The following is a 17794-nucleotide window of genomic DNA, read 5'->3' as shown; positions in this document are numbered from 1 at the left end:
CAGGTGAAAATGCTTCCTAGGTACTTGAAATGTGGAACAGATTCTACTTTGACTCCTTCTAGAAATACACTCCTGGAAATTGAAATAAGAACACCGTGAATTCATTGTCCCGGGAAGGGGAAACTTTATTGACACATTCCTGGAGTCAGATACATCACATGATCACACTGACAGAACCACAGGCACATAGACACAGCCAACAGAGCATGCACAATGTCGGCACTAGTACAGTGTATATCCACCTTTCGCAGCAATGCAGGCTGCTATTCTCCCATGGAGACGATCGTAGAGATGCTGGATGTAGTCCTGTGGAACGGCTTGCCATGCCATTTCCACCTGGCGCCTCAGTTGGACCAGCGTTCGTGCTGGACGTGCAGACCGCGTGAGACGACGCTTTATCCAGTCCCAAACATGCTCAATGGGGGACAGATCCGGAGATCTTGCTGGCCAGGGTAGTTGACTTACACCTTCTAGAGCACGTTCGGTGGCACGGGATACATGCGGACGTGCATTGTCCTGTTGGAACAGAAAGTTCCCTTGCCGGTCTAGGAATGGTTGCACGATGGGTTCGATGACGGTTTGGATGTACCGTGCACTATTCAGTGTCCCCTCGACGATCACCAGAGGTGTACGGCCAGTGTAGGAGATCGCTCCCCACACCATGATGCCGGGTTTTGGCCCTGTGTGCCTCGGTCGTATGCAGTCCTGATTGTGGCGCTCACCTGCACGGCGCCAAACACGCATACGACCATCATTGGCACCAAGGCAGAAGCGACTCTCATCGCTGAAGACGACACGTCTCCATTCGTACCTCCATTCACGCCTGTCGCGACACCACTGGAGGCAGGCTCCACGATGTTGAGGCGTGAGCGGAAGACGGCCTAACGGTGTGCGGGACCGTAGCCCAGCTTCATGGAGACGGTTGCGAATGGTCCTCGCCGATATCCCAGGAGCAATAGTGTCCCTAATTTGCTGGGAAGTGGCGGTGCAGTCCCCTACGGCACTGTGTAGGATCCTACGGCCTTGGCGTGCATCCGTGCGTCGCTGCGGTCCGGTCCCAGGTCGACGGGCACGTGCACCTTGCGCCGACCACTGGCGACAACATCGATGTACTGTGGAGACCTCACGCCCCACGTGTTGAGCAATTCGGCGGTACGTCCACCCGGCCTCCCGCATGCCCACTATACGCCCTCGCTCAAAGTCCGTCAACTGCACATACGGTTCACGTCCACGCTGTCGCGGCATGCTACCAGTGTTAAAGACTGCGATGGAGCTCCGTATGCCACGGCAAACTGGCTGACCTTGACGGCGGCAGTGCACAAATGCTGCGCAGCTAGCGCCATTCGACGGCCAACACCGCGGTTCCTGGTGTGTCCGATGTGCCGTGCGTGTGATCATTGCTTGTACAGCCCTCTCCCAGTGTCCGGAGCAAGTATGGTGGGTCTGACACACGGGTGTCAATGTGTTCTTTTTTCCATTTCCAGGAGTGTATATTTGTGGCTGTTTCTTGCCTGTCTTTGTTTTACTGATTTTTAGGTCAAAATTTTTGAATGTGTTTTTCCAATCAATAAGTTTCTTCTGTGCAAAAATCATCAGTAAAAACAGGGCATTCGGTTTACTGTATATTTTCTTGACAGATTTTATGATCTTGTCCAAAACAGGAGTGGATAGGGCACTTCCATGTTGGACACCTCACTTTGTTTCAAACATTCTGATCGCCCGTTGACTATCTGGACATAGCGGTAACACTTTTGGTATAGCATCTTTATTCTATCAGTTAGGTACTTTGGTACGTTTTGATTTTCCAGACATTCCTATATGTTGTCTAGAGGAACACTGTCATACGCTTTTTCAGTGTCTACAGATAATACAATCACAAGATTTCTTCCATATTCCCAGTACTTTTCTGTCAGTATTCTTACTGGAAAAAAAACGTAGTACTTCCGTCTTTCTTGAATCCAGCTTCACGGTTGTGACAGCAGCGTGATGCCTCTGCAACTTCCACATTTTCGTCAACTGCACTTTTCGAGCAGAGCAATTATGATTCCTTTACTCCAGTCTTCTGTGATTTTGTTTTCTTCCCAAACCACTGATAACACTCTATATAGCCAATTTAAAGCAAATATTCCAGCTGCCTTTCTCATGTCTTAACTGAGGTCATCAAAGTCTGTCAACTTTCCATTCCGTGTGCTCTTTAATGCTGTTTCTACCTCACGCTATGTTAATGGGTCTCCATTGGTTTGGGCATCATTAATTATTCAGCAGTCGTTGATGGTTATGTTGTCCCCTTCCACATTTAGCAGCAGGCTGTAGTACTTTTTGATTCAATACGTGATTCCTTCCTCTGCTCGTGTTAAGTTACCGTCGTCTGTTTTCAGGCCAAGGATATTTACATATACATTTTGCTTACTCTATGGACTTTGTACAGTAATTTACTGTGTCCCTGACTGTCTTCCTATATCCTTGTAGTAAATTCTTCCCAGCATTTTTCCTTTTCATCCTGGATTAGTCTTTTACAGCTGCTTTCTTTCTCCGATATTCTTTAGCTACATTTTAAATGCTAATTCAGTCCATCTACCATCTGTTTTCTGTTTTTCATGTTCAAATTTTCTTTTCAATACGTTCCTGTCTTTTACTGCTGTCTTTACCCGATCATTCCACCAAGGTGTTTCCTTCTCTTCTGGTGTGGCACTCGTTTTTCCGCAGATGTTCGTGGATTCTCTAACAATGATTTCTTTGAATAGGGGCCATTCTTCTTCTACTCCCTCTTTCTCAGTTTTGGGTAACTTGGCTGTTATTCATGCTGCATACTTCTATTCTTTTCCATGTCCTTCAACAACCAAAATTTAATCTTTGGCATTCTCTTTTGTTTAAATTTTGGCACCTGAACATCTTTAGGTCAGCAGCTAGCAGCCAGTGATCGCTATCCAGGCACTCACTGGGTATGACTTTAACATCTGTAACACACTGACCAGCTTTTCTATCAGTGATGATGAAGTCTATCATAGTCTTGAGCTTACCATCCCAGATGTATTTCGTTATTTTATGACTTTCCCTCTTCTGATACCATGTGTTCTGTATGGCCAAATTGTTTCGAACACAGAAATCAATTAGGTTCTCTCCATTCGGGTTTCTCTTCCCATAACCATGAGGACCGATGATGTTTCCACATCCTAGTCTTTCTTTACTAACTTGAACATTGAGGTCGCCCATAGCGATGGTGGTGTTCTGTTATTTGTTCTTCAAGTCCATTAAGGAAATGCTATTTCTCCTCCATGGTGCTTCCTGTCTGTGGTGCATATACCTGCAAAACACTATGCTGTGTTCAAAATGGCTCAAATGGCTCTGAGCACAATGTGACTTAACATCTATTGTCATCAGTCCCCTAGAACTTAGAACTACTTAAACCTAACTAACTTAAGGACATCACGAGGCAGCGAAAATCCCTGACCCCGCCGGGAGTCGTACCCGGGAACCCAGAACGCTACCACACGACCACGAGCTGCGGACAGTATGCTGCGTATTATCAGCACTTAGTCTCATTTGGATGATCCTGTCACTCACGTATTTGAGTCCTGTCTGTATGTCTATACCATTATGGAGGACGAGGCCAACACCATTTTTGGACTCCCTGATGTTACCACTTCAGTATAGCACATATCCATTTCTCAGTGATTTCTTCCCACAACTCTTCCACCTTGTCTCACTTAACCTGGGTATCCTCAGTTTGCGCCTTTCTATAAGATCTACTAGTTCTTCCTATTTGTTGATAAGGTCAAGGATACTGAGTATACCGATTTTCAGTCGTTCGTTTTCGGAGGTTTTTGTGTCTTCTGGTACCATCGATGAGCATCACGCATTTTTTCTTTATTACTTCGAGCGGTACTAGAACTCCCAAGTCTTGTGTTTAAGCATTCTTCCACCTGAGGCTTCCTTTAGGTTTGAGAGCAGCATACATCTGCTCAGTTGCTGACTTGCTAAGCCTAACACAGGTGAGGATTTTCTCTCAGGTTTTACTACCTTAGTCTTTGAAGATCCCAGTACTCCACAAAGCTGCGGTGTCCTCCTCTAATTATTCTCAGTTGGGTTGCCTTATCCGCCATCTCCTCCACTCCGAAGATCACCTTCTCTGCCAAAGGTGCCGTTAAGGTCTTCGCCCGTAACACTACGTGTGGGTTCCACTTAATACCCCATGAAGCTGTGTCCCTGCCTGAACTTAGCCATCCTTTCACACCGGCCTACTGATGTGGAGGATGCCCACTCCCGCAGCGTGCATGCACCAGGCAAGAATTACTCAAGTGTTTGATAGGGAGGGTACCCTATCTCCGCTGAACCCGGTTAACGGTTGTGTGTGATGCCACAACCAAGGGCAAAAAAATTGACATATGAAATGTTAATTACATCCTTTCATACACTACATCTACATCTACATCCATACTCCGCAAGCCACCTGACGGTGTGTGGTGGAGGCTACCTTGAGTACCTCTATCGGTTCTCCCTTCTATTCCAGTCTCGTATTGTTCGTGGAAAGAAGGATTGTCGGTATGCCTCTGTGTGGGCTCTAATCTCTTTGATTTCATCCTCATGCTCTCTTCACGAGATAGACGTAGGAGGGAGCAATATCGTCGGCGAAGGTATGTTCTCGAAACTTTAACAAAAGCCCGTAACGAGTTACTGAGCGTCTCTCCTGTAGAGTCTTCCACTGGAGTTTATCTATCATCTCCGTAATGCTTTCGCGATTCCTAAATGATCCTGAGAGGAAGCGCGCTGCTCTCCATTGGATCTTCTCTATCTCTTCTATCAACCCTATCTGGTACGGATCCCACACTGGTGAGCAATATTCAAGCAGTGGGCGAACAAGTGTACTGCAACCTACTTCCTTTGTTTTCGGATTGCATTTCCTTAGGATTCTTCCAATGAATCTCAGTCTGGCATCTGCTTTACCAATGATCAACTTTATATGATCATTCCATTTTAAATCACTCCTAATGCGTACTCCCAGATAATTTATGGAACTAACTGCTTCCAGTTGCTGACCTGCTATTTTGTAGCTAAATGATAAGGGATCTATCTTTCTATGTATTCGCAGCACACTACACTTGTCTACATTGAGATTCAATTGCCATCCCCTGGACCATGCGTCAATTCGCTGCAGATCCTCCTGCATTTCAGTACAATTTTACATTCTTACAACCTCTCGATACACCACAGCATCATCTGCAAAAAGCCTCAGTGAACTTCCGATGCCATCCACAAGGTCATTTATGTATATTGTGAATAGCAACGGTCCTACGACACCCCGCTGTGCCACACCTGAAATCACTCTTACTTCGGAAGACTTCTCTCCACTCAGAACTCTTCAATCCAATCACACGATTGGTCTGATAGTCCATATGCTCTTACTTTGTTCATTAAACGACTGTGGGGAACTGTATCGAACGCCTTGCGGAAGTCAAGAAACACGGCATCTACCTGTGAACCCGTGTCTATGGCCCTCTGAGTCTCGTGGACGAATAGCGCGAGCTGAGTTTCACACGACCGTCTTTTTCGAAACCCATGCTGATTCCTACAGAGTAGATTTCTAGTGTCCAGAAAAGTCATTATACTCGAATATAATACGTGTTCCAAAATTCCACAACTGATCGACTAAAGAATGATAGATAAAAAGATTTGAAGCATGGAATTTGTATGCGTTTCTCGTAGACTCAAGGTGCGAAACACTTATCTACTCATTGAAATCTAACTGCGCTGTCGTCCAATAATAAATTTTACTGGCTGCCGGCAAACTTTAACTAGCTTCCAGTCTCAGTCACTCCAGCGGGGCATCATTCGTAACAACACGAAAATGCACAAAATGTTTCCGCCTATTCCAAAATTTTCTTTTCTTTAAAATGTTGATGTCTATTTTCATGAGGACTTTGTAATAATTAAACTAATGAGAAGGCCTGTATCTATATACAAATTGATACTAGAGATTTTATTTCACGTCATGTTATGTGTATTGGCGCGTATCCAGCACCCTAACAGCCGGTCAAAGTATAGGATCGTATCGCCAGTGCTGCGCCAGATAAAAAACGGTGCCCATCAAACTACTGTGGCACGTGCTAACGAAAATTGTTGCGTTTCATGGCGTCAGTGTCTTCGGATGAAGTTAGCTCTCTGCTATAGTATGTAGAATGCTTTGATTAATAATAATACATCAATCGCTGCAAAAGCCAGAAATCTTACAGCCTTCAGGTGACATTCGACTGTTTCGTACATACCATTCGGTTTTATCCAATCAGCACGGTAAGATGAACAACCGCCCGGATAGTCGCATAAGTTTTTACTCTTGTTTCAGGATTCGAGGAGGCGAGCCGGCCCCTTATCCAATCAATCCGGTAGATTAACGACGTGGGCCTGGATGTGGTTTCCCGGCGCTTTTCCGCGTCCAGCTAAGTAAATACCAGGCTGGTACTCACGACTCACCTCAGTTGCACAATTCGCTAACATTTCAAAAACCCTCTCACACATTCAAATTTGATAATACCAGACGCATAAAGACAAGGTACAAAAATTCCGTCCCAAGGGGAATGCGACCCCAAGTGCATACTGCCGCCCTTTACCATCACCAATGCCAAATCGAGAGCCAATGAAGAAATTGGATAATGCAGCGAAAAGAAGTAACGAGAAGAGCGTAGTAAGATGGGTCGGCTTTGAAGACGAGTCAGAATGGCAGAAGACAGCTGTCATGCTTGGACGTGCCGATGACAAAATCGTTAATGAATCTGACCGATTTGTTGGTGTATCAACAAAGTGTGTCCAACGTGTCTACAAGGAATTACGTACCGCTCGGAGCCACGCAATGTGACGAAAGAGCAGTGGTCGTAAGAAGATACTAACTCAAAGCGACCAGAGACAAGTATCAGGCCTTTTCAGTCCGAATTAGCCTGAAACCCAGTAGGAACTTCTGTTGCCAGTGAATGCCTGTTTCCAAGCGAACATTGTAAAGAGTCACGTAGTGGACATTTGGAGTCAGTTGGCTCTAAAACGACCATCGCTCGATAGAAGAACATAAAACTGCTGCAAGTCCTTATAGAGCCAAACACACGTACCGGACAGTAGCGATTAGAAACGTGTAGTGTAACATGATAGGTGGCCTTTTGCCTGTTTTTCAAATGATGCAAGCTATCATGTGCACCGATGCCAAAAGACGAGTTTAACCACCAATTTGTGGAGGCTGTTTTGTTGTGGGACATCATAGAATATTCCCGCTTCAGTCAGTATAGTTTCATGAAGTTCCGACAGTTCAATGCGTCTCTTACTGAGGGTCATTCCAAGCAGAGACCTGTCATTGAGTTAATTTGGCGGAAATGGCGCATCGCAGATATTCTCAGGCTCTAGAACAAGGGCTACAGTGACCCTGTAGGAACAAAAGCAGGGTGAGTCGTTGGGCGAGGCGTCAGTCATCATCACAACATGATTGCGCAAACGTGTCCGATTTCCTCGCTCTTGCTGGCCAGCCGCACATACACTCCTGGAAATGGAAAAAAGAACACATTGACACCGGTGTGTCGGACCCACCATACTTGCTCCGGACACTGGGAGAGGGCTGTACAAGCAATGATCATACGCACGGCACAGCGGACACACCAGGAACCGCGGTGTTGGCCGTCGAATGGCGCTAGCTGCGCAGCATTTGTGCACCGCCGCCGTCAGTGTCAGCCAGTTTGCCGTGGCATACGGAGCTCCATCGCAGTCTTTAACACTGGTAGCATGCCGCGACAGCGTGGACGTGAACCGTATGTGCAGTTGACGGACTTTGAGCGAGGGCGTATTGTGGGCATGCGGGAGGCCGGGTGGACGTACCGCCGAATTGCTCAACACGTGGGGCGTGAGGTCTCCACAGTACATCGATGTTGTCGCCAGTGGTCGGCGCAAGGTGCACGTGCCCGTCGACCTGGGACCGGACCGCAGCGACGCACGGATGCACGCCAAGACCGTAGGATCCTACGCAGTGCCGTAGGGGACCGCACCGCCACTTCCTAGCAAATTAGGGACACTGTTGCTCCTGGGGTATCGGCGAGGACCATACGCAACCGTCTCCATGAAGCTGGGCTACCGTCCCGCACACCGTCAGGCCGTCTTCCGCTCACGCCCCAACATCGTGCAGCCCGCCTCCAGTGGTGTCGCGACAGGCGTGAATGGAGGGACGAATGGAGACGTGTCGTCTTCAGCGATGAGGGTCGCTTCTGCCTTGGTGCCAATGATGATCGTATGCGTGTTTGGCGCCGTGCAGGTGAGCGCCACAATCAGGACTGCATACGACCGAGGCACACAGGGCCAACACCCGGCATCATGGTGTGGGGAGCGATCTCCTACACTGGCCGTACACCTCTGGTGATCGTCGAGGGGACACTGAATAGTGCACGGTACATCCAAACCGTCGTCGAACCCATCGTTCTACCATTCCTAGACCGGCAAGGGAACTTGCTGTTCCAACAGGACAATGCACGTCCGCATGTATCCCGTGCCACCCAACGTTCTCTAGAAGGTGTAAGTCAACTACCCTGGCCAGCAAGATCTCCGGATCTGTCCCCCATTGAGCATGTTTGGGACTGGATGAAGCGTCGTCTCACGCGGTCTGCACGTCCAGCACGAACGCTGGTCCAACTGAGGCGCCAGGTGGAAATGGCATGGCAAGCCGTTCCACAGGACTACATCCAGCATCTCTACGATCGTCTCCATGGGAGAATAGCAGCCTCCATTGCTGCGAAAGGTGGATATACACTGTACTAGTGCCGACATTGTGCATGCTCTGTTGCCTGTGTCTATGTGCCTGTGGTTCTGTCAGTGTGATCATGTGATGGATCTGACCCCAGGAATGTGTCAATAACGTTTCCCCTTCCTGGGACAATGAATTCACGGTGTTCGTATTTCAATTTCCAGGAGTGTATTTGTGACACCTGCATTGTTGGAACGTGTGGACACTCTCATTGTCATTGATTGACGGATCACAATAACACCTTGATGCACAACTGGACGTACCGATTTATAGTTCTGACACATACATTCACCGGTGGGTATATTCAAAGGTGTGTACCGGCCAAGGTCCTCGCCGCCTAACAGAAGACCATAAAGAGCAACAGAGGACCATGTGTGCGGAATTTCTTGCTCGTTACGATTTTGATAGTGACAATTTTTCGTCGACCATCGTCGCAGGCGGTGAAAATGGATTCATCACTTCGAATTCAAGCAAAACGGCAATCCATGGATTGGTGCCACATCACGTCGCCTCCGAAGAAACAGTTCAAACCCGCACACTCATCTAGTAAAGTCGTGGTGACTCTGAAGGGCTTTAGTACAATGATCAACCCTAAAGTGCATTGTGCTGCCCTTAGGAAACTAAAGAAACGACTTCAGCCTGTTCGTCGCCTCAAACATGCAAACGAACGTATCCATGAGAACACAAGGTCTCACGCAAGTCTGCGCACCCGAGGGAAGCTCACAAAACGTCTTGGACTGTTCTTCCTCATCCACCCTATAGCACGGATCACGCACCTTCCGACTTCCATCTGTGTGGCCAATGAAGAATGCTTCCACGGGAAGTAGTGCGTGGGTGATGGTGAGGTTATCGATGCAGTAAGACTTTTGCTCCGAGGTCGACCAGTAGAGCGGTTCCTTGCGGGTATACAGGACCTCTCAGTAAGGTACCGTAATAACGCCGCATTGGACGGAGATCCTATTGAAAAATAGGGTTTTGTAGCCGAAAGAGTGCGTAATAATAGGATCTACAGGAATCCTGCATAAAACCAGCCTGCTTAGTTACTGAACGCTCCTCGTACTCTGCCACTCATTTATGTTGTGAACATAAATCGGGATTTTTGTATGTCCATCCTTTTGGCAGAAGGTCTTCGGGACCACGGTCGTTTATTATTGTGAGAAAATAAAACACCTACAGCCGTCCTTATGATTTTATTTTATTTTGTTGCAATCAGTTTCGGCGCTTCAATGCGCCATCCTCAGGCCTGTATACATAAAACAGTAACGATAGCATTATCAACATACCAACCAAGCTTCATAGAAACAGAATAACAGCAATGACAAAACTCTACTAGCGAATTTACAGCAAACATTTGATGGAGCGAACAGATACATCATTTGTCAAATGGTTCAAATGGCTCTGAGCACTAGGGGATTTAACATCTGGGGTCATCAGTCCTCTGGAACTTATAACTGCTTAAACCTGACTAACCTAAGGACATCACACACATCCATGACCTAGGCAAGATTCGAGCCTGCGACCGTAGCAGTCGCGTGGTTCCGGACTGAAGCGCCTAGAACCGCTCGGTCGCCGCGGCCAGCCATCTATTGTTACATATCTAAAATATACCATAACTAATTTCCACTCAATAGATTGCAGAATTATATTATCGATTAAGAACTTCTTAAGTACCGATTCATGATTTCTATTGGCCAGCCTGACATACATTATCTGTACAACCGTGGAACAACCTGCTGAAAGACAAAATAACTGAAGAAGGTGATAAATGTATAAAGGATGCAATACCTCATAATTAAGTCAAAGTATAAAATGCTAAGTTATACAAAGTTGAGCGTCATATATTGTCATATATATAAAATGAATGTGCAACTCGTGTTGTAAGACCGAATATAAGACCCATCTCAGATCATAACATATGTAGAACATATGAAAGAGGTCCAAAAGAACCTGTTCATGACGAAAACATTCATGTGCGAATGCATCTATATCTCATGTGCTGCATGAACAACACACACAGGGACACTAAGTAGCCAGCAAGTATGCAATATTTCATAATGGATGACTCAACAATACACATACATGAAAAATCAGATAAGCTCTCTGAGTAGCATATCGCTCAAAAAGTAGTGATACATGTTAAACATAAGTGATTATGAAGAAATAAATGGTATCTAAAATAATATATAGCTATAGTGTAACCAGTAAGCACCCAGGTCTTTCTATGACATTAAACCCAAAAGCCATTAGATCCACGAAAAATAAGATTTTTTAAACTAAAATAGATCTAGATATGTGACAATGGATGTATCCGTTCTATCAAATGTTTGCTGTAAATTCACTTGTAGAGTCTTGTCATTGTGTTTAATTTTGTTTTTAATCTGTTTCTGTGTAGCTTGATTGATAAGTTGGTAACACTTTCGTTACTGTTTTGTGCATACCGGCCTGAAGATTGCGCATTGAAGCGCCCAAACTCGTTACAATAAAATCAAATAAAATCATAAGGACGGCTTAGGCGTTTTATTTTCTAACTATAAATAGCGATGTCCCAGTGTTGTCCTTTCTTCTACATCTGTACCACAAGTGTGATGTGGACGCCATCGTCTTCCAAGGCAAAAACAGCTGTGTTCACAAGGCTGCGCGTTCCTGGTTTGGCGAACATTCACACAGCACCTCGATCGGTCCTCTATGTCACCCGAGCTCAGTTCCACAGAGAGCGTCTAAGATAACACTGTATGATCAAAAGTATACGAAACCACTATGAAATGCGAAATTCAACCCTAGAAGTCACAAGAGGTCGATCCCCCATTACAAAATGAGGCGAAAAATATTGTATTGTCAGTACAGAAGCAGTAAGAGCAGAATGGGTCGGTCAGAAGACCTCAGATTATACAAAAACTAGTCACTGGTTTTCACTTGAGTAACAAATCCATGTTGGATGTTTCAAACCTCCTTAAAACAGTCATGTCGACTGTTGATTATGTGACTATCAACGTGAATCGTGAAGACCAACAGTTAAACAAAGACCAGGCTCATTCTTGCACTGATGCACAGGGACTATCTAGCATTGCGAAGGGTGGTCGTAAAAAATCACAGGAAATCAGCAGAAATGTGAATTCTAAAGCGCTACCAGTAGTGCAGCTACCAGAATGACTATGTGCAATGAGTTAAAAAGAAGGGGGTACAAGAGTCGAGCAGTTCCTCATTAGCCACACATTTCCGTAGTCTACATCTTCTCAGCGTCGCTTAACATAAAGAGCGACGCTGCTGAGCAGTCGATGTCTGTAATCGGGCGATCTGGAATTATGAATCACTCTGTACCCTGTGGCGATCATATGGGTAGGTTAGGGTTCTGTAAATGCTTGGAGGACGTTATGTCTCATCATGTGTAGTGCCAGCAGTGGAGAACAGAGGTTGCGATGTTACCATATGGTAATGCTCTTCGTGGTTTGGGTGTGGTCTCCTTATTGCGCTCAAGCAAACTGTAAACGCGGAGGGATAAGAACGCATTATGATGCACTGTGTACCACGCACAATACACGAACAGCCTGAGAGACAGTGGCTTGTGGATAATGACATTCCTGAAATGGACTTGCCTGCCCAGTGCCCCGACCTGAATCCAATGGAACACCTTTGGGATGAATCAGAACGTCGAATTCACTCCAGACCCCAGCGCCATCAACACTTTCTCTGGTTTCGGGCTGCCAATTTTCCACAGGCATACAGACACTGAAAATGCCCCCAGCAGAGGTTAAGCAGTCATAAAGGTGAAGTATGAATTCACCTAACATTAATGTCCACTAACAGGGGTCCGGATATACACTCCTGGAAATTGAAATAAGAACACCGTGAATTCATTGTACCAGAAAGGGGAAACTTTATTGACACATTCCTGGGGTCAGATACATCACATGATCACACTGACAGAACCACAGGCACATAGACACAGGCAACAGAGCATGCACAATGTCGGCACTAGTGCAGTGTATATCCACCTTTCGCAGCAATGCAGGCTGCTATTCTCCCATGGAGACAATCGTAAAGATGCTGGATGTAGTCCTGTGGAACGGCTTGCCATGCCATTTCCACCTGGCGCCTCAGTTGGACCAGCGTTCGTGCTGGACGAGCAGATCGCGTGAGACGACGCTTCATCCAGTCTCAAAAAACATGCTCAATGGGGACAGATCCGGAGATCTTGCTGGCCAGGGTAGTTGACTTACACCTTCTAGAGCACGTTGGGTGGCACGGGATACATGCGGACGTGCATTGTCCTGTTGGAACAGCAGGTTCCCTTGCCGGTCTAGGAATGGTAGAACGATGGGTTCGATGACGGTTTGGACGTACCGTGCACTATTCAGTGTCCCTTCGACGATCACCAGAGGTGTACGGCCAGTGTAGGAGATCGCTCCCCACACCATGATGCCGGGTGTTGGCCCTGTGTGCCTCGGTCGTATGCAGTCCTGATTGTGGCGCTCACCTGCACGGCGCCAAACACGCATACGACCATCATTGGCACCAATGCAGAAGCGACTCTCATCGCTGAAGACGACACGTCTTCATTCGTCCCTCCATTCACGCCTCTCGCGACACCACTGGAGGCGGGCTGCACGATGTTGGGGCGTGAGCGGAAGACGGCCTAACGGTGTGCGGGACCGTAGCCCAGCTTCATGGAGACGGTTGCGAATGGTCCTCGCCGATACCCCAGGAGCAACAGTGTCCCTAATTTGCTGGGAAGTGGCGGTGCGGTCCCCTACGGCACTGCGTAGGATCCTACGGTCTTAGCGTGCATCCGTGCGTCGCTGCGGTCCGGTCCCAGGTCGACGGGCACGTGCACCTTCCGCCGACCACTGGCGACAACATCGATGTACTGTGGAGACCTCACGCCCCACGTGTTGAGCAATTCGGCGGTACGTTCACCCGGCCTCCCGCATGCCCACAATACGCCCTCGCTCAAAGTCCGTCAACTGGACATACGGTTCACGTCCACGCTGTCGCGGCATGCTACCAGTGTTAAAGACTGCGATGGAGCTCCGTATGCCACGGCAAACTGGCTGACACTGACAGCGGCGGTGCACAAATGCTGCGCAGCTAGCGCCATTCGACGGCCAACACCGCGGTTCCTGGTGTGTCCGCTGTGCCGTGCATATGATCATTGCTTGTACAGCCCTCTCGCAGTGTCCGGAGCAAGTATGGTGGGTCTGACACACCGGTGTCAATGTGTTCTTTTTTCCATTTCCAGGAGTGTATTTGATCAGATAGTATATCTCACCGTAGCCGGTCCCACACCTGGATGGAAAAGATGGAGGAAGGAGTAATACCTCATTAAAAACCTTGGTTCGCCTGGCTCCATATTACAGTACGTCGTAAGGTCCTCTTGTCACGGTTACTACGAAGGCCTCAGCTGCAACGACAGCAGAAGAGACGAACATGCTGACAGAAGAGGCAACGGTGCCTGGTCTAAGAAGAGGATTAAGTCCTTGGTCATGAGACTTCGGATTTATTCAGAAAGCAACACATCTAGAGGAAGGAAACGTCCAGAAAAATACCTGGCAGATTATGACACATAAAACTTCCTGGCAGATTAAAACTGTGTGCCTGACCGAGACTCGAACTCGGGACCTTTGCCTTTCGCGGGCAAGTGCTCTACCAACTGAGCTACCGAAGCACGACTCCCGTCCGGTACTCACAGCTTTACTTCTGCCAGTATCCGTCTCCTACCTTCCAAACTTTACAGAAGATCTTCTGCGAACCTTGCAGAACTAGCACTCCTGAAAGAAAGGATACTGCGGAGACATGGCTTAGCCACAGCCTGGGGGATGTTTCCAGAATGAGATTTTCACTCTGCAGCGGAGTGTGTGATGACACATAAAGTTGCAGCCCCACTGGAGAACTTACACTACTAAAGGCTGGTAACCAATATGCGGGACATCTACTATTATTCATAAAATTCGCGTATTGAGAAAGTCAGGTGGATTTAAGAGAGTCTTGGCATTTCACGAAGACTTACGATAGGTACATGGTATGTAAGAGAGCGAATCAAGGAATGAAACGAAGAATTAAAATTAGGGAAACTTGATATAGTCACAACAAGTGAAACAAAAAACAAATTCAGGGGTACAAAGAGCTTGATTATATGATGGTATATAGTGATGTTCCCCAGATAGAAAAACTGCTGTTGGAATTGCAGTGATAATACATACTTCGGGAAATCAAAAATGGTAAGCTACTTCTTTGAAAGTCTCTTCGGGTTTGCAGCCGGATACTAAAATCAACTTGACTCAATATTTTGGTGATCCAACAAGCTACTTCTTTGTCTCTAAAGGAAGTGTAAATGATACATTAGACACAGAGAGGGGCCACATGACCGTCATCGGAGCTAATGCCTTGGGAGAAGGAAAAATAGATGAAACAATAGCATTCTATGACAGATCTCAGAGGATGTTGAATAAAACAGTAGAAACACATCAGGACTGCATTGTGGGAGGCTTCAGTGCCAGTGTGGAAGGAAACACTACTTCTGAAGGGGTAGATACTATCGAGTAAGTTGTTTTAAAAAGTAATGGGGAAAAGCTTCGGTAGTCAGTATAGTCTCACCAAAAATATTTTTTTTAGGAAGAGAGATGTTCAAAAATATACTAGTACAGCCACAGGTCAAAGATTACTCCATGAACATAATATAAAATAAGCGACCTTGTTAAAACTAGCACCGTATATAAAGTACAGAAATCGGATCACACCACTTTTTAATTATTTCAGAACTTAGAATGTTAAGAATCTGGTAGAAAACCAAACCAACATGTAATAGCAATGAAGAAGTGTATAAAGCACAAGTTATGCAAGAAGAGAGTGTAGAACGTTTATACCAAGGGAGATTACAAGATTATGTACCTAACAACAATAGATGTTGAAGTTTAATGATACATATAAAGAAATTCGCAAAAAAATGAAGACTTGAGGAAAAGAAAAGTGTTGGAAGAAAACTGAAGGATACGGAGTGAAGAATGGGAAATAAAGAGAAAAAAGCAGCCTGCAATAATTGCCTATTATTACCTATACTATAAAATCATAAAGAATATAAAAGGAAGAACTATCAAGCTAAAGCTTTTACTACAGTTGTTTACCATCTAGCTTGGGAGAGATATACATTGACAAGCCAAAATATTAGGACCACCGGCCACGGAGTCGACGTATCCAGCCTGATGGTGTTGCGGGCACATGACACAGTAACAAAAGTATGTAAGCGGAGCAGACACTGACGGGGGATCACGCTAGCAAAGACATGGGCTGCAAACGGGGAAACCAACTGAGATATGCGACTTTAACACAGAGCAGAATCTGTCAACGTGTAAATCGAAAACGGCAAAGTTTGTTGAATGTTCATGTGCTACTGTAGTGAGCATTTAAGGAAGAGGCAGAAGGACAGTGAAACTACCACTGTGCACTAAATGGTTGGACGTCCACGATTCTTCATAAAATGTGGGGTTAGGTGGCTTGCCTGCTCTGTAAAGTAGGATAGATAATGATCTGTGGCACCTATGTTGAAAGAGCACAATGCTGGTGCATGCAAAAGTGTTTTGGAGCTTACCGTTCATCGTACATTGTTGCGCAGACCAACCCAGCGTGTTTACATATTGACCAGCGACGTCATCAATTAAGATTACAGTGGCCACGGAACCATTGAAATTCGAATGTCGCTCAATTGAAACGTGTCGGCTCTTCGGGTGATTCACATGTTTGCTACACTAGGTCTATGGTCGTATCCATAAACGCTGTCATCGAGATAAACGGCGGCTCGAAATGTACAGCGCGCCACGGACGCAGGCTGGTGGGAACAGTATTATGCTACGGGACACAGTCTCCTGTGCTTGAATGGGACCTGTGGTCGTAATCGAAGACGCTCTGACAGCTGCGAACCACCCGCACCTCTTCATGCTTGATGTCTTCCCCCAAAGGCAATGTCACCTTTCAGCAGTATAATTGTCTGTGTCTCAGAGCTAGTGCCGTGCTACAGTGGTTTGGGGAGCATTATAGTGAAAGCACGTTGATGTGTTGGCAACTAAACTCGCCTGATGTAAATCCTATGGAATCCATCTGGGTCACTATCGGGCGTCATCACTGCGCACTCAAATCAGCGGCCCGTTATTTATGCGAATTAAGTAACCTGCGCGTAGACATACAGGGTGATTCCAAAAGAATACCACAACTTTAAAAATGTGTGTTTAATGAAAGAAACATAATATAACCTTCTGTTATACATCATTACAAAAAGTATTTAAAAAGGTTTTTTTTTCACTCAAAAACAAGTTCAGAGATGTTCAATATGTCCCCCTCCAGACACTCGAGCAATATCAACCAGATACTCAAACTCGTTCCACACTCTCTGTAGCATATCAGGCGTAACAGTTTGGATAGCTGCTGTTATTTCTCGTTTCAAATCATCAATGGTGGCTGGGAGAGGTGGCCGAAACACGATATCCTTAACATACCCCCATAAGAAAAAATCGCAGGGGGTAAGATCAGGGCTTCTTGGAGGCCAGTGATGAAGTGCTCTGTCACGGGCTGCCTGGCGGCCGATCCATCGCCTCGGATAGTTGACGTTTAGGTAGTTACAGACAGATAAGTGCCAATGTGGTGGCGCTCCATCCTGCTGAAATGTGAATTGTTGTGCTTCTTGTTCGAGCTGAGGGAACAGCAAATTCTCTAACATCTCCAGATACTGAACATCTCCAGATACTGTAGTCCAGTTACAGTAGCACCTTCGAAGAAAAAGGGACCAAAAACTTTATTGGCTGAAATGGCACAGAAAACGTTCACCTTAGGCGAGTCACGTTCATACTGAGTTGTTTCCCGCGGATTCTCAGTGCCCCATATACAGACATTGTGACGGTTGACTTTCCCGTTAGTGTGGAAAGTTGCTTCATCACTAAACACAATCTTTGAAACGAAAGATTCATCTGTTTCCATTTGAGCAAGGATAAAATCACAGAAATCGATTCTTTTAATCTTATCAGCTGCAGACTGTGCTTGAACCAA

Source organism: Schistocerca gregaria, chromosome 4 (genome assembly GCF_023897955.1).
Source record: "Schistocerca gregaria isolate iqSchGreg1 chromosome 4, iqSchGreg1.2, whole genome shotgun sequence".
NCBI classification, from domain to species: domain Eukaryota; kingdom Metazoa; phylum Arthropoda; class Insecta; order Orthoptera; family Acrididae; genus Schistocerca; species Schistocerca gregaria.
Note: the sequence above shows the minus strand (reverse complement) of the source record.